The sequence below is a fragment of the Caretta caretta genome, chromosome 8 (assembly GCF_965140235.1).
Source record: "Caretta caretta isolate rCarCar2 chromosome 8, rCarCar1.hap1, whole genome shotgun sequence".
NCBI lineage: Eukaryota > Metazoa > Chordata > Testudines > Cheloniidae > Caretta > Caretta caretta.
The window spans coordinates 98,943,202-98,967,661 of record NC_134213.1 but is presented as its reverse complement, the minus strand read 5'-3'; the positions used below and the strand labels follow the sequence as shown (position 1 = coordinate 98,967,661).

General features: G+C 40.5%; 1 pseudogene; it reads right to left on the bottom strand.

The window, feature by feature from the left end:
• Positions 1-3,974: 3,974 nt before the first annotated feature.
• Positions 3,975-24,460, bottom strand: part of LOC125641866 (calreticulin-like) — a 44,296-nt pseudogene continuing 23,810 nt past the window's right edge.

Sequence of the window (24,460 nt, the reverse complement as noted above, 5' to 3'; positions counted from 1 at the left end):
AACCTTAAGTATAGATGAATGAAAGGATTAGGAGTTTCAGTGCATGTCTCATATAAACAAAGCCGTGATACATCATTATTCTGTAATCATTACTTTTCAGCAGCCTTTTTTCAGGACCTTCCCCACCCCACCCCCACCTCAAAATATTAGCTTGGGTCTAATTCTTCTCTCATTGGGCCAGATGCTGTATCCTTTTATCACATTGAGTAGTATCTTATTTTATGAGTAGCCTACATCAGAGGAACTGCTCACTGTAAAGGTGGCAGAATCTACCTTCATTTAAATCAGTGGCAGTTGGTATTCTTGTCCCATATCTGCAGCTGCATCTCCCCACCCCCACCCCAAACATGATGTTTAATTTGGGGCCACATGCACACAACCTGCTCAGAAGCCAGAGAGCCATTTCTGGTTACCAGTTAGGAGTCCTGCGTGACTTCTGACCATGGCAGAGATTTAATTTCCTGTTCTTCCTCTGCTTAGCAAGTTGTATTTGGCTCCACCTCTGGGTTTTCCAGTCCACATACAATGGTAGCCAGAGGCCACAGAGCCTCACAAAAAGACGGGAGGACTGCAACCACTGGAGGGAACAAGCAAGAAGTAGCTGGAGAGATGTTATGGGCACATAGAGAGAGATGTAAGGGAATTTGCTTATAAGTGAGGAGGGTACTGTATTATTTTGAATAGGGTCTCACAAAGCCAAGAGCCAGCCCTGTTCTTACTGGGCAAGGACATGTTACCATACCTGAGTTACTAAAGGATTACTTCTGGGGAATGGGGAGGAGAATAATAAAACAATATTAGTTAATACTTTGCATCAAAAGCATCTTTTACCTAAGGGTCATGTGACAGGGTGCACCAACCGCGCACTGGGCTGCTGAGGGCGGACCAATCATTGTGGGCCCAGGCGACCACACCCCTCTTCCCCTGCTGCACATGCTCCAGATGGAGATGCCACATAAAAGAAGGCAGCCCATGTGTGTTGGGGCAGGTGATAGAAGAGTAAGGATGTACCTTGCTGAGTCCTGTGATGCTCCTGGAGGTAGTGCCTGAAGACCCAAACTACTCTCCAGATGACTTGCTGATGGTGGAGACTGCCAGGGAAGCCCAGCCACCTCCTGCTGAGGAAGCTACTGCCTGCTCTATGTCCCAATACAGAGGGAAGTAAGGCCTATAGTTTGCTGGTTTGTTTTCCCCAGCCAGGGGTCATAGTCTGATATCTTGCCCTGTCCAGAGGGCTAACTCCTCAGTGCAACTACCTGCCCCAGCCTGGAGCCTGCTAGGCTGTAGACTGTCTGCTTTGCCTGCCCAGGGGTTGTAGTCTGTTTACTGTGTTGCTCCTCTTAGGAGGCTAATTCTCCAGTGTAACTGCCTGCCCCAGCCCAGAGGCTGCAGGGCCATAAGATGGTTTGTCTGCTTTGCCCCAGCCCAGAGGCTGCAGGGCAACAAGACTGCTTGTTCGTTGTGCCCAGCCAAGGGGCTCCAGGGCCTCAGATGGTTTGTCTGTTTTACCCATCCAGAGACTATGGACTATTTACCAAGTGACTGGGTGCACCAACTCTGCACTGGGCCAACGGGGGCTCCCTAGTTCGGTGCATGGAACCTGTCACAGGTCACAAAGCACTTTCTGAGGCTGTGTAAGTAATGTCCCATTTTTCAGAGGGGGAAACAGACAATCACAGATGCTGATGAGAAATCGTTCCACATAAGTAATTAGTAGCTGAAAGCTGGTGCTGTCATGTGGGTGGAAATTGTGGAGTCGTGTGTGTGGTTAAAAAAAAAAAAAAGCTGAAAATAGGGGCTCTTGTTTCCATGCACTGGCTTGTAGTGAGCAATGTTGCTCTCTGTACATGTCTCCCAAAGTTTGTGTACAGAGCTGCCCTTGGGCTGGTGGCACAATCATCTGTTACCCCACATTGCTGCTACTCCCACCTTCTCTGATCAACTGTCACATTCCAGCCACCACAGAACCTTTGGATCCAACATTTCATCTGGTTGTCACAGGGCCCCATGACAATTGACCCTTGTGATGCTCTGAACAAAAAGAGCTCTCAGCCATGTTTGTAGCTGTTTCTGTCACTTCACACTGACTCAACAGATATTCTAGGCTTCAGAGTGGCACTCCTGGAAGATTTGTGTGGATGGTGAAGGAGGGGTCTGGGTGCTGCAGAAAGGGGCTGAGTGTGTTTACAGTTATTGTGTGTGTTGTTGTGTGGGCAGTTTTGAAGAGCTGTGGCAGTTGGGCCAAGTAATCCACCATCTGTGCAGTCTCCCTCATATAAGCAATGAAATTGTTGCATGCAAATTAGCTGTAGAGTAAGGATGGTGATTGATTGAGTTGCTGCTGACATTACAATCGTTTAGGACTCTTGGCATGGCATAGATATATGCCTTACTATAGCTGAAAGCCTGTGCTGTCACTTGAGTATAATTTGCAAAGTTGAAATGGCTGAGAGCTTAAAAAATTAATGGTAATAGACTGCGAATCCCAGTGATGATTGAACCTGGCCATATTCCAAACGAAAAGGCCTATTGGAGCTATAGCATATCTTTTAGACAGATATCTAGTTATGAGAGTATATACCAAGCTGATTATGAAAGGAGACATATGATTGACCATTTTGCTAATTCCCCTCTCCTTCAGAGGATTTAAATTGATAAGACTACCAAACAGTGTGAAAGAAGAAGTTTTTCTCCTGTTTATATATTACAGGCAATGCTCAGTAATGGCCTGATCATGTAAGGCAGTGGTTCTCAAACTAGGGCCGCTGCTTGTTCAGGGAAAGCCCCTGGTGGGCCAGGCTGGTTTGTTTTCCTGCCACGTCCGCAAGTTTGGCTGATCGCAGCTCCCACTGGCCACTGTTTGCTGCTCCAGGCCCATGGGGGCTGTGGGAAGCAGCGTGGGCCGAGGGATGCACTGGCCACCCTTCCTGCAGCCCCCATTGGCCTGGAGTGGCAAACCGTGGCCAGTGGGAGCCGCGATCAGCCAAACTTGCAGACGTGGCAGGCAAACAAACCAGCCTGGCCCACCAGGGGCTTTCCCTGAACAAGCAGCGGCCCTAGTTTGAGAACCACTGGTGTAAGGTTCTAAGGTCCTAATCCTCAAAAGTTAGTTAGGTGCCAATTCCCATTGATTTCAAGGCACGTTAACTGCCAAATACCTTCTATGATCTGGGCATGAGTGCCTCCATGTCCTCAACTTCCACTGACGTGGTACCTGCAAACTCTAAAGACTTTTAATTTTTTGAAATGTTTATTTTCTTGGTTTATATTAAGTAATCCACTAGTCCTAATAATTCATTGCTAATAACTTAACAATAGTCTTTATTAGATACAGTTAACATATATACAGACCATCTTAACTCAGATCACTCTTTCAGTCTAACCTAAAACCAGCTGCCTCCTCCCACTGTCAGCTCCCACACCCTGAAGAGTCTACGTACTGTCTTTGCATCCCAGTAATACTACACTTCCCTCTGCGGGCTCCATCAATACAACCTGAGACAACATCATGCTGAGGCATTTGTGACCCAAGAACCTGTTAATGCCAACTGGTAAGCAGGGGATACAGGAATATCTTGATTCTGGTATGTACAATCTGGTTCCTCAAAGAATGTCATTTGAGGTTTTAAATAAAAGCTGGAGTCATACTGGTTATCACATCTCGATTATCACTACAAAAGTTTTTTTTTCTCCTGCTGATAATAGCTCATCTTAATTAAATTAGCCTCTTACTCCACCTCTTCATGTTCTCTGTATATGTATATATCTTCTTACTATATGTTCCTTTCTATGCATCCGATGAAGTGGGCTGTAGCCCATGAAAGCTTTTGCTCAAATTTGTTAATCTCTACGGTGCCACAAGTCCTCCTGTTCTTTTTTGCAGATACAGACTAACACAGCTGCTACTCTGCAACTGGTTATTGGTATATGAGGAGTTATGTTTTGTTGGAGAAAAACACAGTTCTCTTCTCAGGTTGGGTGCAGCAAATCAGATACGGTTTATTATCTCAAGCAATTGCACAGAGGGAGAGAGCGCACTAGGACACAGGGTTTCCCCCACCTAGGCAGGTCTCTCTCAGATAAACAATTTGAGCAAGTATTTATACCTTTATTACAGACAATAATAAGCAACAACTGCATATTTATACATATTCCTTCATGATACCTTATTTTTCTTACATTTCTCTTATAGTCTGCATTTTATTCTTATCTAATACAAGGTCACAACAGTCTCTTTCACAGTTGTTTTCCACTCGCTTCGCACTATCCCTGCTTCTACAAATCTCATGTTATTAAAGCTAGAGTTAGCTTGACTCCTGCTCATTTCAGAGGCCTGCATCCAAATTCCCTTTATCTACTCCCACCCTCCCCCCTTTGTGCTTCCAGCGCAACTATCAATTTCAAACTTCCATTTTCATTAAATTTTGTATTTCAAACTCTGCATCAAATACTTCAACCTTAGGGGTTTTAATTGGATACAATGACAATGCAGGGTTAGTGTGGACATGGAAAGTATTATTATTATTATGTCCTTTACAACAACAGTAACATGACCTAAACCAAATAACAATACAAGCAATAACATGCCCACAATAATACTACAATGGGTTGTTGCACAGTTTTAGTCACAAAACACAGTACATCATACTTAGTACATAAGGTAGACGCTCTATAAGTGCTATGAAAGCTTATGCTCAAATAAATTTGTTTCTAAGGTGCCACAAGTCCCCCTGTTCTTTTTTGCAGATACCGACTAACACGGCTGCTATTCTGAAACTGGTTATTAGTATAGGAGGAGTTATGTTTATATACTGATAATATGGCTTTTATGTCTATATCAAGGCAAGGATGAAAAACAGGATTTCCTCCAAACAGGAGGTAAGAAATGTCTCTCTGTCAGAATGTAAATTAAGCATTGTAAACTAACACACTGGATGCTCTTGACATATGAAGTCAGAAGATAACTAAGAGATGTGAAGTCAACGAGGAAGGAGCACACAGGAAAAACAAATCACAGGTGGTTATTCTGGCTGTGTGCAAAGACAATAAGCTTTGGGGGTATATCTATGAATGAAAGAAGACATCCCATCTTCCTGCACCTAGGAAGTAAATGGACAGTGCATTTACATTCGTGAAAATGGATCTCAGCCCACCTTGGTTGAAATGCTGTAGAAGACTTTGGGGATGAGAGAAACATCTTTAGAGAGGAGGTTAACCTGTTAAGTTTAGTTTCTAGAAAGTGTGTTATGATTTTGTTTTATATGTAACCATTTGTTTCCAATATTCTTACTATCACTTGAATCTTTGATAAACTGATTCTAGTTTTCATGATAACTAATCTTAATGCTATGATATTAAGTGAGGTGCTGATCGTAAGTTGAATCATACAAGCTTGTGTGTACATTGTTTCTGGGGGGACAACAGACCTGGTATTTTTGTGAGTGCTCAATGACTAAGAGGCTGAACATCACAGGGGTAACACTGCAAAAGGATTCAAAGAGTGGGGTGCAACTATTGTTAATCTGCAAGGCAAAAGAAGGGCTAGCATTCTCCAGAGGAGAGTGCTTGGGTGGCTAATAGGGAGGTGGTGTCAGGGAACTGACACCAGTTAACCACAAGCAAGATTCCCTCACAGTGGAGACAAGGGTCTAACTAGGTGACTCACAGCCCTAGATACCCTGAGAACTGTCACAGCATTGCTCATTTATTAACTAACATTGCTAAGTACACACTGTTCATGGAGAGTAAGCTCTTTTCAAAATTAGATCCTGTGGACAAGATCCTGTCCTATCAAACAGCCTCTTTGCATCTCACTACAGCAGTATCTAGCTCTAAAGGTGGTTAAACTCACTCAGGGAGGATTACCGCAGCATAAAGTTGATTCTCCAATGTCATACAGTTGATGTAGGGGCTCTTATGCTACTCTCTTCACTATTGCTGCCTAAGTAAGAAAAAGAGAAAATGACCAGAGGGAAAGGGGATATGTCCAGAATGCTCCTGCTCTATACCAGTCCTTGCTGTATTTTTCCTCTTGTGGCCATTTTCTGCCTGTCAAAGTTAGTGCAGCCCTGAAGTTGCTTTAACATGGTTTATGGAGACCAGACCTGCACAAAGCAACAGCAGGATTCGGGAAGCACAAAGGTGAGTTTTAAGCTACTTCTGCAGTTCAGTTGCACCCCAGATTATGGCTGAGCATTTCAGAAGTTTAATTTCTTCACTAGGCAATCCAAATATCAAAAGTAATAAGAGTACATTATGGATTGCTCATAACACTTCACTTTTGAAAATGAACAAGAGCCTGAAAAATAAAAAATAAGAGGTTGGCCAAATTCTGTTGTTGGGCAGGAACTGGGAATGTGACATTTAAAAATAAATGAAGTGAATCTCTTCAAAACAAATGTGTTTTATGGAAGTACTGGCAACCGGATATGCAACAGCAATAAAACAGTCTATAACATCCAAAAACACTTCAAAGTAAGATTTAACCTTTCATTGAAGATTGTAAACATAATTTCTCCAGAAATTTCACTAATTTGATGCATCTCATACCCCACAACTATTGTACAAACGTATATAAAAGATAAATTAATTCCTCATAAGCCAGCCTGAGGGAATATAGCAGTACAGTCTTTCATACTGAACATTATTTTTTTTATCATAAGATTACTTTTTTAAACCAGAGAAGTCTCTAAAACATTTATTCAACGGGACCTTCGACAGATATAACTGTTAAAGGCTTAGCCACCACTTGCACTACCCAGCATGTACATAAACAGAAATACAGAAAGCAATGATACTGATGCTGAAACAACAGCCTTCATTATAAATTAAATATGTCAGCATTGTACTATATAATTATTCAACCAAAATTAGGGTCAAGAACTAACACATTTACAAAATACTGTGCTGAAAGGCTTTTATCAACAGTTTCTTCTATTTCCCTTTTTCCTAAGCATATTGTCTATGTTAAAAGTGCCTGGTGGCTTTATCAATCAAGGAAATGCGTAACTGACCTGTTTAAAACAACAAGAAATCAATTCAATTTTTTTTTTTTTTTTTTTAGTAGCTAGGGAGTAGTATGGATTGAATTTTCAGAGCAGACCTAAATTAAAACTATTTCTCTATGTACGTCAGAAAGTGTGATCATTCATTTCAAAATTGTAATGTACCACACGTATTTAGTTAAAAGAGTGCATTATTGAATGGTGTACTTCTCATACTTAAGACAGCCCGGTGACTATAACCAGGGTGTCACTATTTTTGTTCCATTAGAGTTCATGTTTGATGATGAAATCTGTGTCTTTTTCAGGCTCTTCTCTTCTTTTCTTTATATATTTTCTTACACTAGTCTTCCTGTACTTCTTTCATTTTCTTTTCCGCTTCCTAGTTATCAAATAAGAATTTCAAAACAACTTTGAAATGGTGAAGATAAAATAGTGTCATTGTCAAGGTTCCTCCCCCACTCTGAACTCTAGGGTACAGATGTGGGGACCTGCATGAAAAAACCCCCTAAGCTTATCTTTACCAGCTTAGGTCAAAACTTCCCCAAGGTACAAAATATTACACCCGTTATCCTTGGAATGGCCGCTACCACCACCAAACTAATACTGGTTACTGGGGAAGAGCTGTTTGGACGCGTCTTTCCCCCCAAAATACTTCCCCAAAACCTTGCACCCCACTTCCTGGACAAGGTTTGGTAAAAAAGCCTCACCAATTTGCCTAGGTGACTACAGACCCAGACCCTTGGATCTTAAGAACAATGAACAATCCTCCCAACACTTGCACCCCCCCCTCTCCTGGGAAATGTTGGATAAAAAGCCTCACCAATTTGCATAGGTGACCACAGACCCAAACCCTTGGATCTGAGAACAATGAAAAAGCATTCAGTTTTTATAAGAAGACTTTTAATAAAAAATAGAAGTAAATAGAAATAAAGAAATCCCCCCTGTAAAATCAGGATGGTAGATATCTTACAGGGTAATTAGATTCAAAAACATAGAGAACCCCTCTAGGAAAAACCTTAAGTTACAAAAAGATACACAGACAGAAATAGTTATTCTATTCAGCACAATGCTTTTCTCAGCCATTTAAAGAAATCATAATCTAACACATACCTAGCTAGATTACTTACTAAAAGTTCTAAGACTCCATTCCTGGTCTGTCCCTGGCAAAGAGCATACAGACAGACACAAAACCTTTGTTCCGCTCCCTCCTCCCAGCTTTTGAAAGTATCTTGTCTCCTCATTGGTCATTTTGGTCAGGTGCCAGCGAGGTTACCTTTAGCTTCTTAACCCTTTACAGGTGAGAGGAGCTTTCCCCTGGCCAGGAGGGATTTCAAAGGGGTTTACCCTTCCCTTTATATTTATGACAGTCATAAATGTCAGTGCAATTAATATAGGTTATATGATAAATCATTATTTTCCCTCCAAGATCACAATAATCCAACACATGAATCCTTTACTCATGTTGAGAAATACCTCAGGCACAGAGACAGAAAAGTACTTAAGCACAGGCTCAAGTTCATCCCTGTTCAGAATATGTCTTTATCATGTGCTGAACTTTAAGCATGTGCTCAAATGCGGTTCTGAATTTGGGCCTTACTCTGTAAGTGATCCCCTTGGCCTTGACAGGAATATTTGTGGTGTAAGATATTACTTATTGGGAGTAAGGATTATAGAGCACTGATGATAGATCATTGAGTTCAGAAGGAGTGTGGCTGCTCAGTACTTCTGAAAAATCAGGATTGGGCATTTCTGGTTGGGAACCTAACAACGGAGATATACTAAATTAGAGGTCATTTTTGCAAATTTTGGCCTAAAGTCCTAGAAAAGAATATAAATTCATAAAGAAAGCATGTTTAGTTATTTGAGTACTCCTGAGTTCTAATCCTATCTCAACCATGATTTCCTCTGTGGAGGGATAGCTCAGTGGTTTGAGCATTCACCTGCTAAACCCAGGGTTGTGAGCTCAATCCTTGAGGGGGCCATTTGGGATCTGGGGCAAAAATTGGGGATTGGTCCTGCTTTGGGCAGGGGGTTGGACTAGATGACCTCCTGAGGCCCCTTCCAACTCTGATATTCTATGATTCTTTGTAAGTCACAAACTTTTTACCTCAGTTTCCTCATCTGTAAAACTAATATTAACTATTCTACCTCAGAGGGTGTTGTGACAATTAATTAGCTAAAAGAAAAGGAGTACTTGTGGCACCTTAGAGACTAACCAATTTATTTGAGCATGAGCTTTCGTGAGCTACAGCTCACTTCATCAGATGTTTACCGTGGAAACTGCAGCAGACTTTATATACACACAGAGAATATGAAACAATACCTCCTCCCACCCCACTGTCCTGCTGGTAATAGCTTATCTAAAATGATCAACAGGTGGGCCATTTCCAGCACAAATCCAGGTTTTCTCACCCTCCACCCCCCCACACAAATTCACTCTCCTGCTGGTGCTAGCCCATCCAAAGTGACAACTCTTTACATAATCAAGTCGGGCTATTTCCTGCATAGATCAAGGTTTTCTCACATTCCCCCCACCCCCATACACACACAAACTCACTCTCCTGCTGGTAATAGCTCATCTAAACTGACCACTCTCCAAGTTTAAATCCAAGTTAAACCAGAACATCTGGGGGGGGGGGGGGTAGGAAAAAACAAGAGGAAACAGGCTACCTTGCATAATGACTTAGCCACTCCCAGTCTCTATTTAAGCCTAAATTAATAGTATCCAATTTGCAAATGAATTCCAATTCAGCAGTTTCTCGCTGGAGTCTGGATTTGAAGTTTTTTTGTTTTAAGATAGCGACCTTCATGTCTGTGATTGCGTGACCAGAGAGATTGAAGTGTTCTCCGACTGGTTTATGAATGTTATAATTCTTGACATCTGATTTGTGTCCATTTATTCTTTTACGTAGAGACTGTCCAGTTTGACCAATGTACATGGCAGAGGGGCATTGCTGGCACATGATGGCATATATCACATTGGTGGATGTGCAGGTGAACGAGCCTCTGATAGTGTGGCTGATGTGATTAGGCCCTGTGATGGTGTCCCCTGAATAGATATGTGGGCACAATTGGCAACGGGCTTTGTTGCAAGGATAAGTTCCTGGGTTAGTGGTTCTGTTGTGTGGTATGTGGTTGTTGGTGAGTATTTGCTTCAGGTTGCGGGGCTGTCTGTAGGCAAGGACTGGCCTGTCTCCCAAGACTTGTGAGAGTGTTGGGTCATCCTTTAGGATAGGTTGTAGATCCTTAATAATGCGTTGGAGGGGTTTTAGTTGGGGGCTGAAGGTGACCGCTAGTGGCGTTCTGTTATTTTCTTTGTTAGGCCTGTCCTGTAGTAGGTAACTTCTGGGAACTCTTCTGGCTCTATCAATCTGTTTCTTTACTTCTGCAGGTGGGTATTGTAGTTGTAAGAAAGCTTGACAGAGATCTTGTAGGTGTTTGTCTCTGTCTGAGGGGTTGGAGCAAATGCGGTATTGTTTCATATTCTCTGTGTGTATATAAAGTCTGCTGCTGTTTCCACGGTAAACATCTGATGAAGTGAGCTGTAGCTCACGAAAGCTCATGCTCAAATAAATTGGTTAGTCTCTAAGGTGCCACAAGTACTCCTTTTTTTTTTGCGAATACAGACTAACACGGCTGTTCCTCTGAAACCAATTAATTAGCTGTTAGGCCAGACTATGGCTGGGTCTGAACTGGTGTGTGAGGGACAAGAACACAAGAAGCCTTTCCTCCCTTTTCTGACACAGTCATAGTGAGGAGACCAATCATTATGCAAGTGTAAAGCCTTTATCATGTTTGAAAATGTGTTAACACATGCATTTTAACTAGCACTATGTTAAACATAATTTTGCGTGAGTGTGGACAAAAACAACTGTGTTAGCTACTCATGATTCAAGTTATGTTTAACATTCTGCTAATTAAAACATGTTCGTTAACATAGTGCATTTGCCTGGTATAGACAAGGCCTGAAATTGCTGCCAATAGGAATAGGGAGCAAGTGAGTGAGGGCAGGGCCATGACCCACTCACATCTGCACCAATTGGTAGAGCAGAATTGGTGCAGGGGAAAGTGCAGACTGCACTTTGTAAAACTCCAGCAGAGCTCCTGTTGCAGGGTGCTCTCCCCAGAGACCTAAGGAATTCTGGCTGCGTCCACCAGAATTCCTGTAGGGATTCTTTCCACTGCACTGTTCTTTCTCAAAGCCACAATCTAATCCAATGTCTGTAAACAGATGAAAAACATCATCTAAATGGAGTTACTCTGGAAGTACACCAGTGTAAGAGAGGAAAAAATCTGGCTGATGATGTGGTCAATTATTGCAAAACATCAGTGGACAAAATGTTGCTCTTAGGTACAACCACATAACCCAAGTCATATCACTGGGACTTCAGAGGGTATAAATCAGCGAGGAATTTTGCCCCCAAATCTGTTTTTTCTCCCCTCGACTACTGAACTATCACTTGTGGTCCAAGTAGATATGTTCACAAGGGACCCATAATTCCTCATTGCCCACATATAGTTTACTATCCTAAACAATGTATTTCTACTTTTTAAAAAAAAAAGGTGGAATGTTTCTCAAAATTGATAATACAAGTAAGCTCTCCACTGACCGCCCACCCCTAGTTGTCACCTAGCACCCCATACTATAACCCATATGGAGTATCATCAAACAATTACAAGCCATACTAGATGGGGTCCACATCTTCAAATAAATATTTCCTGAACCCCCTTTTCTGCCCTTCAAACAACCCCTCAACCTCACTAGGCTCATCATCAAAATCAAGTACCCCATAGACCAGGACACATCAACTCAAAGTGGCACCAGGCCTTGCCATAGCAACAAATGCTAAACCTGCAGCCATATCTCCACTGTTATTATGATCAATACTGCCCACCATACAGCTTTCAAGACCCATGGGTCTCACGCATGCCTATCACAACATATGGTGTATTTCATCCAGTGCATCAAATGCCTCAACAACAATTATGTGGGTGAAACAATCACTATGCTTTTGAAAGAACTCACACAGAAAAACGATAAAAGACAAAACCACCCTATGACTCGTGGGTGAACACTTTTCACAAAACAATCTCTGCATATCTGACCTCTCAATCCTTGTCTTCCAAGGAAACCGGCACAAGACCTTCAAAAGACAAGCCTGGGAGCTTAAATTCAGAACTCTGCTAAACACCAAAAATAATGGATTCAACAGACACTGGTTCTATGTCTCATTACAACAAACTGTAACCCACTTGGCTTTGTCTACACTGGAACTTCATCAGCAAAACTTTTGTCATTCAGGGGTGTTAAAAAAAAACACACACACCCTGAACCACAAAAGTTTTACCAACGAAAAGTGCCAGTGTGAACAGTGCTTTGCCGGCAGGAGCGCTCTCCTGCTGGCAAAGCCCCTGCCGCGTGTGCAGGGTGGAAGTTTTTTGTGGACAGGAGAGCTTTCTCCTGCTGCCAAACGGCAACTGCGCTGCCTGCCTTTTAATGGCACAGCTGTAGGGGCACATTTGCGTGACTAAAAGCGAGGTAATGTAAATAAAGCCTAACTCTCCTTTGTCCTATGACTGCAGAGGTGTTAATTGCCCACTTCATTTTTAATAGTTTCTTGCCACACATGTTCCCTTCTTAAGCTTAAGGATCTGTTCCACCTCGTATTTACCTAAGGCAGGGTTGATTACCTTTCCCAGACCTAAAGAAGAGCTCTGTGGAGCTCGAAAGCCTGTCTCTTTCACCAACAGAAGTTTGCTCAATAAAAGATATTAACTCTCCCACCTTGTCTCTTTCAGTGCAATTAATAGTCATTTTACTATATGTCACATCATACGATTTTCCAGTAAGGTAATCTGACAGACAAGAGGGCATCTAACAAATGTACTTTTATGAGGCTGAAAATGATTACTTTTCATGTAGCAAATATTTCTGCTGCAATTCAAAGACTGGGGTGAATAATAGGCACTATTGTCTTATTTCTAGAAATGTATGCATGGCTAGCTAACATTTTAATGTCTATTCCTTGTATGGTCCACACACCTACACAACTGGATCAACATGGGAGGCCTCTAAGGAAAAACAATGTGCTTTTTGCATGTCTGCTTAATTTTCTCTTTCTAAATTAATTTAAAAGTATAAGGAATTCAGCAATATACCTGTTGACTCAGTCTTTTATGGGACCATTTGAAGGCCACACATGGCTGATTAGATTCAATTGCTGGAATTTAAGTTTCATTCAATAGCATGGGCCTTTGTAATTCCCCATATTTCATTTCCAACTTTTTCAGCAAAATTTTCATAATTTGAAATAAGAAAATTATCAAAGATTGTACCAGACTTCACAGTTGGAATTGAACAGCTATAACCGTAAAGATCAGAAGGCCACTCATAAAATATGACTTTATTTATCCTTTCCTGAATGAACTTCTAGAGGCAATTGTAAAAGCATTCTAATTGTTTTAAGGCAAACACAGGAAAAAATATTTGAAGTATGGTTCTACTTTGAAAAGTGACAATGTGAAAACCAGGCCATGGAGCATCATGTTCACTGTCCCACGATAGCTTTCAGATCCAATTCCCTAAGCTTACAAGTAAAACAGTGTTTTTAAATTCTCTGTCCCTAAAAACTCACCCTGGGATCTGAACATCAGGGTGAGTTTTTACCTGTTTACACATTATCACAAGTAACCTTGAACCAAATGAGGTGTACTACTACTAATGAGGTGTAGTTAAGGTGTAACTGAAGAGCATGGTGAATTTTAACCTACAGATAATAAACTTCAGATGGGTCAAAATTACTGATGATGATATTCAAATAGGAAAGAACTCAGCTAGCCTTACAGATCACTGGGTGATTTTAACATGAGTAAAGATGACAGAGTCTGGCTGTAGAAAAGGCAGAGGCCATGCTCCCAAGGAGTTCACAATACAAATGAGACAAATGAGATTCAATATTTATTAAGCATTAACTGTGAGATTTAGAAAAACTTGTACTGTCTCTTCCACAGTCTAAGGATTAGAGTTTTATGGACCTGATATTATTTCCATTACGTATTGAATCTATTATTTTCCTTAATCACAGTAAGGATATGCAACAATGTTTTACTTATAATCCAGGTTTGAGATCATCAGTGGTTCCCATTCCCCATCCATTTCTTCATCCCAGTCATCTGGCTTCTTGACATCTGGGTCAGGAAAGTGTTCTGGCTGGTCCCAGTCCTGAAATTATATTTACGTGTCAGAAAGGCTAAGAGTTCTAAAAATATATTTGTTGTGAATGAATGAATGCTACTGCTCACATGGGAACAGATTTACACAATACCCAATTTTCTCTCAAATGTGTGCCTTTGTTCATAATAAAGATTTGTTTGCTAACTGGGTTAACCAGTAACTTCATTACCTTTCATATTTTTATCTGGACAGGTGCCACTTTCCTCCACCATAACCTGAGTTTTGATTAACTGAAATCTGAGTCAGATTAACCCCTACAGGTAAAATAGAGGTGCTATTTGATTTCCTGAAACCATGGAAGCAGCTGAGATGGAGGGACTACAATTTAGTGACGGGCATGTGGTGGTACCACCACGAGAAACTAGTAGTGTTAAATGGCAGCCAGGCCTTTGTAAGAGTGCTGCGAGCATGGGCTGTCCAACAGAGGGCCTCAGTCAATACGTTTTCAGGTCAGCCTGGCCCCAGTCCTCCAGCAGAGCATGAACTTCAGGAAGCTTGGGCTGCTGTATCTCTGCTCCTAGTAGACTTTCCGCCACTGGGGGCCTGGAATTTGGGTTTTACTGGCTTGTGTCAATAGAACTCAAAGGCTAAATCAGGCCCCATGAAGCCCTGCAACAAGGTCATGCTTTTCCTGGTCTGTCCTACAGACTTCTTCACAGTAGCAAGTCACTTTGAATTTTGTTACATTATTCTACATTTAACATTTGACCTTCGTAATCACCTGTAATAACTGCACACAAACACAGACACAGTCAAGACTTATGAACCCCAAACTGAAACTAACACAACAATATTTAACTTTTAATTTTCTCCTGGAAAATATAGACTCATTCCAAAATGAAAGCAGTGACATTATTAAAATAGCAGTTTCGCTAAAGAGAAACTCAAGCAACACTGGGTTTGATCATGACCATTTATGTGCCATTTGTTTACTATCCCTTCTTAAATCTTGTAAGCAAGCCAGAATTAGTGAATTAATGAATTGTTATTACATATTTATAAGCAGGAGGTGGACTAAATGATTCATCTTCTCTATCATTGATGTCTAGGATTCCATCCTGCCTACACAAATTAAGAGAAAAGTGTAAGCAAAATACGCTAAGAGTGCCCATAAATCAAATTCAGCAGTCAGACATACAGCTGCAAGTCCCATTGACATCAGTGAAAATAGCAAGAATGTATGCAAAGATGTAATTTGCCTGGTAGGTTTAATATAGGTCAGCCAGTCTAGACCAGAAAGAAAAGGAGTACTTGTGGCACCTTAGAGACTAAACAATTTATTTGAGCATGAGCTTTCGTGAGCTACAGCTCACTTCATCGGATCCGATGAAGTGAGCTGTAGCTCACGAAAGCTTATGCTCAAATAAATTGGTTAGTCTCTAAGGTGCCACAAGTACTCCTTTTCTTTTTGCGAATACAGACTAACACGGCTGTTACTCTGAAGTCTAGACCAGGTTATTTAAAAATGTATATAGAAAAATTAAGAGACCTCAAGGTAATAATTACCATAGTCATGATATCCAGAGTGAAATATGGCTATTCATTATTCCCTTACTGCTGGTTTCTTGTCTTCAAGATCCTCAATCATTTCCCTTTCATCCCAGTCTTCAGGGTTCTTTGTATCAGGATCTTTATCTTTTTAGAAGGTGAGAATTCCCAGTCTTCTTCTAGATGACCAGATTCCATTTTTTTTTTTTTTTTGGTTATCAATCTTTACTTCATAAGTACCATCTGAATGAATGATCAGAGTACGGTTGTGTGTACACATAGAATCATAGAATATCAGGGTTGGAAGGGACCTCAGGAGGTCATCTAGTCCAACCCCCTGCTCAAAGCAGGACCAATCCCCAACTAAATCATCCCAGCCAGGGCTTTGTCAAGCCTGACCTTACAAACTTCTAAGGAAGGTGTGACGAAGTGGGACTGCTCCCAATGCCTCCTCCGAACAGTGCGGGGGCGCCCCAGCCTCCCCCAGGCAACTCCCAAGCAAGGCGAGAGCCGAAGGGCCGGAGAACAAAGGAACCATCATCCAGAACAAAAAAAGGAAAGTACATTAAAGTTATAATATGGCTCTAGGTGCCAGTTTTCTAGTGCAATGTTCCAAATAGCTGGCTGGCCCTCTTCACCATCATACCAAAATGTAAATCTTAAGGAAATACAAAACATGGGCATGAAAACACCAGTCTATCCACCAGCTTGACCCATTTATATACGGAATGTCAACACAAATAGCTAAAATTTGTTCTTTCATGTCTTAATGCTAATTTACTTTGAGTGTTTTACAAATTAACTTAGGGCTGTCGATTAATCGTAGTTAACTCATGCAATTAACTCACAAAAATTAATAGTGATTAATCGCAATCTGTTAAACAATAGAATACCAATTTAAATTTATTAAATATTTTGGATGTTTTTCTACATTTTCAAATATATTGATTTTTATTACAACACAGAATACAAAGTATACACTGCTCACTTTATTATTATTTTTGATTTTTACAAACATTTGCACTGTTAAGATGATAAACTAAAGAAATAGTATTTTTCAATTCTCCTAATACAAATACTGTAATGTAATCTCTATCATGAAAGTGCAACTTACAAATGTAGATTTTTTGTTAAATAACTCAAAAACAAAACAATGTAAAACTTTAGAGCCTACAAGTCCAATCTGTCCTACTTCTTGTTCATCCAATCACTAAGACAAGCAAGTTTGTTTACATTTATGTGAGATAATGCTGCCTGCTTCTTATTTATAATGTCACCTGACAGTGAGAACAGGCGTTCACATGGCATTCTGAAGCTGGTGTTGCAAGGTATTTACGTGCCAGATATGATAAACATTCGTATGCCCCTTCTTGCTTCGGCCACCATTCCAGAGGACATGCTTCCATGCTGATGATGCTAATTAAATAAATAATGCATTAATTAAAGTTATGATTGAACTTCTTGGGGGAGAATTGTATGTCTCCTGCTCTGTTTTACCCACATTCTGCCACATATTTTGTATTATGGCAGTCTCGGATGATGACCCAGAATGAATGAATGAATGGATGAAGTGAGCTGTAGCTCACAAAAGCTCATGCTCAAATAAATTGGTTAGTCTCTAAGGTGCCACAAGTACTCCTTTTCTTTTTGCAAAGACAGACTAACATGGCTGTTACTCTGAGACCCAGAAAATGTTCATTTTAAGAACACTTTCACAGCAGATTTGACAAAATGCAAAGAAGGTCCCAATGTGAAATTTCTAAAGATAGCTACAGCACTGGACCCAAGGTTTAAGAATCTGAAGTGCCTTCCAAAATCTGAGAGGGATGAGATGTGGAACATACTTTCAGAAGTCTTAAAAGAACAACATTCCGATGTGGAAACTACAGAACCCGAACTACCAAAAAAGAAAATCAATATTCTGCTGGTGGCATCTGACTCAGATTATGAAAATGAACGTGCATCAGTCTGCACTGCTTTGGATTGTTATTGAGCAGAACCCATCATCAGCATGGACGCATGTCCTCTGGAATGGTGGTTGAAGCATGAAGGGACATATCAATCTTCAGCGTATCTGGCACGTAAATATCTTGCAACACCATCTACAACAGTGTCATGTGAATTCCTGTCCTCACTTTCAGGTGACATTGTAAACATGAAGGGGGAAGCATTATCTCCTACAAATGTAAACAGATTTGTTTGTCTCACTGATTGGCTGAACAAGAAGTAGGACTGAATGGCCTTGTAGGCTCTAAAGTTTTATATTGTTTTATTTTTGAATGCAGTTATTTTTTATACATAATTCTACATTTGTAAGTTCAACTTTCATGATAAAGAGATAGCACTACTGTACTTGTATTAGGTGAATTGAAAAATACAATTTATTTTGTTTTTTTTACAGTGCAAATATATAAAAATAAATATGTGAGCACTATGCACTTTGTATTCTGCATTGTAATTGAAATCAATATATTTGAAAATATAGCAAACATCCAAAAATATTTAAATAAATGGTATTCTATTATTGTTTAACAGCACAATTAATCATCCAATTAATTGTGATTAATTTTTTTAGCTGCTTGACAGCCCTAAAGGAAATGTAACACTTGTCTTCAGCTTCCCATTTAATGTTCACTGCATAAGAGTCCTCTGTGGATGGCCCAGTGATTAGCATGCCTAGTGCCGGCTCCCAGCTGGGAGGTCTTTCAATTCAGTCCCTCTTCTTACCAAAACCAGAGTGAGGTGGGCATAAGGCTGATGCCCCTTCTGCAGTAGGGGCGGTTGGTAGGGGAGCCTGGGCCCTCCTACTCCACCAGGCTCCAACCCAGGGCCCAAAGAGGGTCAGCAGAGTGCCCTGAGTTGGGTCAGTTCCTACCCTCTGTTTCTCTCCCCCAGCTCCAAGTCCAAAATAAGGTTAAAAAAAAAGAAAAGAAAAAAGAAAACTAAACTTTCAGACCCAGCTGGGGTCAGCATACAGTCTTGTTCTTCGTGGGGAGGCTTGTCCAATACTCTTGTCCAGGAGCCCCCAGGGTAGGTCAGTCTTCCTCCCCAGCCTTTCCCCTTCTGGGCTCTGTTGCTCCCTTTTCAACATCTTCTCCACTTGGAGCATGCTCTGCAGGTCTGGAGAGGCAGGGCTACCTGGTCCCAGTATTGTCCGTTAACCCCTTCAGGCCCAGTGTGGGGTTTGTACACACACTGGTAGATGTCACTGTAGATTAAATTTCTTAACTCAAACAAGACTTCAATGGGGTTGCACAGGTGAAACTGAAGACAGAAACTGGACCCTTAAGGGAACAATGTCAACTTAAAAATTACACTTCTGTCTGACAATTTTGTACCTGTTAAGTTACAAGTAAAACCTAAGATTATTATACAAGAAAGATTAAAGAGATTTTTCTATTTTTTCAGAGTGTTTACCTTGTGCATTTGACAGCACTGTCAGTTTCTGATGTCTGGCTTTTTGCACCCCATGCGGCTTAGGAGGGGGAAAGGGTGCAAAGGTGGACTTAGGGTACTCAACACTGCAATAAAAAACCTACGGCACCAAGTCTCAATGCCTGGCTTAATTGACACAGGCTTGTGGGGCTCAGGCTGTAGGACTAAAAATAGCAGTGTAGATGTTCGGACTGAGTCTGGGCTTTGAGACCGAGGGGTTTCAGAGCCCAGGCTCCAAGCTAAGTCCAAACATCTACACTAATTTTTAGCCCTGCAGCCCAAGTTCTGTGAGCCTGAGTCAGCTGACTTGGGCCAGTATGGCTCTATAGGGAGTGTACTTTGTCTTGTAAAGGGCTCACTCAGCATACTTGCTCTACAGTGGGGTAAAAAGGCTGCTCTGGAGGAACTCTCTCAGAAGGGTGTCTCTCAGGTAAATGCCTTCATGGTGCTCCTCCTGAGGCAATGCAGGTATACTCTGCTCTATATCCAGGGCTGTGCCAAAAGCACAATCTATCCTTTACATAACGGTTTACCCTGTTGTTCACAAAGGAATAGAAGAGAGAAAAATAGGAAACTTTAATGTAAAATCAAAAAATTTGGCATGAGGACTTAGGGCAGGAATAGTACCTGAAATTACTTTTAATCCATTTTTAAAAATTAAACAGATTGCAAGTTGGGAGTGTCTCTTTAATACTAGAATACACTTATTGTACCTTGCATCTGATATCTTTGTTGATTAAGTGGTTCTTGTCTTTTGTAATTAAAGATGACCTGCACCTTCTTTGTTCCAGATCCACATATATCCGGCATAAAGGATGTCACAAAACTTCAATTATCCAAGCAATTTGCATTAGTGTTCTAAATGTATAAACAAAAGCATTATATCTAGGCTTGAAAGGAATAGATTTTTATTGGTGACTGTCAGTAAAAGTCAATGTCACTATACACACAAACTGATGAAAAAATATTTCCAGTAACAATAATCAAAATATCAGATAGGCAAATTAAGAAAAATGCTGCTTAAGAACGTATTAGATTTTGATTTAAGGATATTTACTTTGTATGTTTTGACATATGATGTTGACAATTTGTATTTTAACAGTTATAATAAAGCTTTAACTTTTTGAATCTTAATGTCTACTGTCATTAAATAATTACTGTCTGACCATATATAATTTCCCACAACTGTGAAAATTTAAATCAATACATTTTAAAACATACTTAAAACCCATAATTTTGTGCAACTGTGAACATTTAAATTGAAAAAATAAAAAAATGCTTAAAAATAAACATCAATCTTGTCTTATCAAAATTATAAAAAATAAAAATCAAATTCTGCCAAGCCTATATTCAATATACTAATTGAATGGACCTGACTGCAGATCAAAAGGTTAAAGTCTGGGGGCCCTGTTTGCACATTATTTTTTCCCTTTCCCCAACCCTTAATCTCTTGCTCATCTTATACTCTAAACTCTTTGAAGCTAGGACTCTGTGCCTGATTTTGCTCTCATACAGTTGCACCTCCCCTATATTCAATGGGCCTGATTCTCCATTGCCTTACACAATTCTGAATTGATAATGTTTTGCACTCAGTCTGCATTCACTTTGCACATGTCTAAATGATTTCATAAGTAGCTAGATTCTCAGCTGGTACAAGCTGGCATAGTTCCATTGAAGTCAATGAAGCTACTAGTTTGAACTGCTGAAGATCTGGCCCAAGGTGCAAGGCAGTAGAGATGCAGGTCCAATGGCACACAACTGTTGTAAGCAAAAGGAGGATCAAGCCCTGTGTCTTCCTATATGTATGTGTGTACTTTTGGTTGTTAGTGCAATGGAAATAATATAAAATGTAATAGGGAAAACACGTGTGATGGCTAAAGCATTCTTATATAAGTTGTTATATAGCCATTCGGAAAAACTAACTTCAAAAGTCAGAAAATACACAGAAAAAACATATAACATACATTTTCTTTTGTCATTCTAAGCCATTCCCATGTAAACCTAGCCATTCATAGCTTGACTAATGATCTTAGTTATGTGATATAGCATTATTTTAAATCACTGTGCCTGCTGGGTGCCTTGTAGAGGTGTACGTAGAGGTGTTATGAACTAACCATACTTTTAAAATTTGTAATAAAATCATGAGATGATTTGTTTTGTACCAAGCAAAATGATGGTGTACCTGGAAGATCAATATGCCCTATAAATGATTGGCATGATGGGATCAGAAACAAGAGCAGCAGCTTATCCCCCATTGGTCTAATTAGAGGAACCACAACTAGACTGTGATAACTGTTAAATTAGGTTCCTAAGATTTTGTTCTCTATGGGCCAGACCCTGATAACGAAGCCAAGGGGAGTTTCAATAGAGTTTCATTGTTTACCAGAGTTAAGGACTGGAAGGTTTGACCCAGTGAGAGTTTCAGCTACTCAGCACCTCTCCATATTAAGCCCTGTGTGTTTTGCCAGAGTAAGGGCTGAGTAAACAATGAGCGCTCATATGTGCATTGAGGCACTGCCCCGTGCTGGCAGGATGCATAGCAGTACTACCCACAGGGATTTCAGGGACCCAGAATTGATCCTGGAGCTCTGCAATACAAAGAGGAATGTGCCTGTAACTACTTCCTTTCAGTGCCAGGGTATATGTATAGAGAGCAGGGCCTTCCAGCCTCTTCCCACTCTTCCCCATCCCATTTGGGTGTCTTGTACCTTAGGCAATTCATGGACAGTCCCAGTGTTCAGGGTACACAGAGAGGACAACACTGGTCAGCTGCAACACAGGGCTGTCTTCTTGTGCCCTCCCTGCCTTTGTACATGCACAGAGCACACCATGGCCCTGAGAAAGGGCTTTAGAACATAGCCCTATAGTTCTTGTTTCAATATATTGTAACATTGGATAATGATAATATTGGTTTTCATTTTAAAATGTCAGATTTTTAAGACTCAGAAACAAAACGCAGAAGCAGAGAACTTAGGGGTAGAAAAAGCTATTAACTCATCTACTCCATGTAACTGCAAAAGCAAGATTGTTTCTTGCAGTATATACACAATGCTTGATGCAATCCAGTTTTAACAGACCAAGTAATGCAGGTTCTCACCAATTCCCTTGAGAAATTATTCCACAATCTAAGTAACTTCATTGTTAGAAAAAGGTTTCTGGTATTTGGCTCAAATTCTCCTTTTCTCATTTTCAAACAATTATTCTTTATTATACCCCCTTGAACCACTACAAACAATTCTTCTCCTTCACTGGAATTTGCAACATTCAGATCTTTGTACTTTACTGTAACATTCATCCTTGTCACTTTTTAATCAATCTATGCACTGTTATTTCTTTTAAAGTGTGGTGCTGCTTTGAAAAATGACTATATAAATATGGCATGTTTTTAATGCAACAGATCTGCTCCTTGTGTACTCAGAGTTACACATACATACCTCAAGGACTGGACAAAAATTACTTTGTATTCTTTTCACCTCTACAGAGCTAATACAACTAGGAAAGAGGGTGCTGGATTCTATTCTGTCTGAGGCAGCAACAGAATTATTAACTAAGGGCCAAATTGATCCTAGTTGATCAGACAGTACTAGGACAATAGACAGTTATTATATAATTTAAATTTCGTGAACTATGTGATTACAGTCACTCACATGTATTATAAGATTATTTTATCAAATGGACATTATCAAGCATTTCTAACAGACATAGAATTTTCAGAGACCTTACCAAACATGATGTAATATTAGACTCTCCATGCACATCCTCTTGGTTAAGTTCTGCAGGAAACTGTTTAATATATCTGCCAGCACAGTCAATCTTCTGTTTATGTTTTACGGTAAATGGAATTACTAAAATCTGACCGTCATTACTAAAGGGCTCAAATCTTGCATAAAATCTGGCATCTTGACTAGTCTGAAGACCAATAACGAGGAGACACAGTAAGATCAAACATATAAATATAGAAAACCTCTACATAAAGTTACATTTACCCCTTTAGTGTCCTTTCTGGCTCTTAATAATTTACCACTTCCATCACTGCCCTGTATGGGTCAAATTCCCCTCTCACTTACATCAGTTCAATAACTGAGAAGAGGAGGATGTGGCCATATGTCTGTAAGTATTGGTAACTAAAGATACTCCATCTCCAGCCAAGGATGTTGTTATTCAGCACAGTAGCTACTGAGCCACAGAATGATGATGTCAATTCAAGAGGGAAGTTACACTCTAATCTAAAAGTTAGACAAGGAATTTACTTAATGCCCACAAACTGGCTGAAACATAAAAGTAACTGAGCAGGAGATATGGGGATAGGGAGGGAATAAGAAGGGCAGAGACAACAAACACCACACAAACAACCAAAAATGTAGTCTAAAAAAAAAAAAAGTCTGTGAAGCCATTAGCATGGGAAGACGAGGGAAATGCCACCAGAACACTAAAAACAAAGCAAAGCTTTTATTTAACACACCACTAAAGTTTATGGGCCAGATTCTCTTCTGTGACCAAGATATACTTGTCTCAGCAAGAGAGGAGGAGCCATCATAGAGCTGGTTCGGATCCCAGATTCTCTAGCCAGCTCTACTCCAACACTGATATAGAGATAGTGGCAGTCTCCAAGGTCTTCTGCCTCACCTCACCCCCAACAAATCCTTGACACCATGGCTGCAGAGCTGGTGGCTATACCAGCTCTATGTCTACTAGGGACTCCCCTGTATGCTGAAGGAATCCCTGGGGAAACTGGGTGATTTCCTCTCACTCTGCACTGCTCAGACAGTGAATCTGGCTGAGTACTCTCTGTGCATTTACTGGCTCAACATTGCTTGTTATCAAGCTGTGTGCACGCTTCATACTATGCAAAATAAACTAGCTGAGTTTATTTGAATGTGCAATCATTACATTTGTATTTAAGATCACTGAACTGCACATCCTATTCAAATTTCATGTGCTCTGGGAAGCCATATCCCTGAATGCAGTGTGCCCTTCTGAGCACATGCTGTTTGACATAGACAGAAGAGCTGCCGGACCCACTGGGCCTGTTCAGATGCTACCCGAAAGGTAAAGGTTAAATGGAATGAAAGTTTTCCCCACACACCCTTTCAGATGACAATGGGTCCAGTCATCTTGGGAACCTCTCTTCTCTTCTTTTCCCCTTTCCAGTCATCCATTGCAAATTTTGCTTGCTCTAAAGGGCAAACCGCCCTAAAGCATGTGACTCTGCAGCCAGTGTTGCCAGTTCTTGTGATATTCTTTTGTAAAGCTCCAACTTTGGGAATCAAGAGATTGCATGAGAATCTGAGCTTTAATT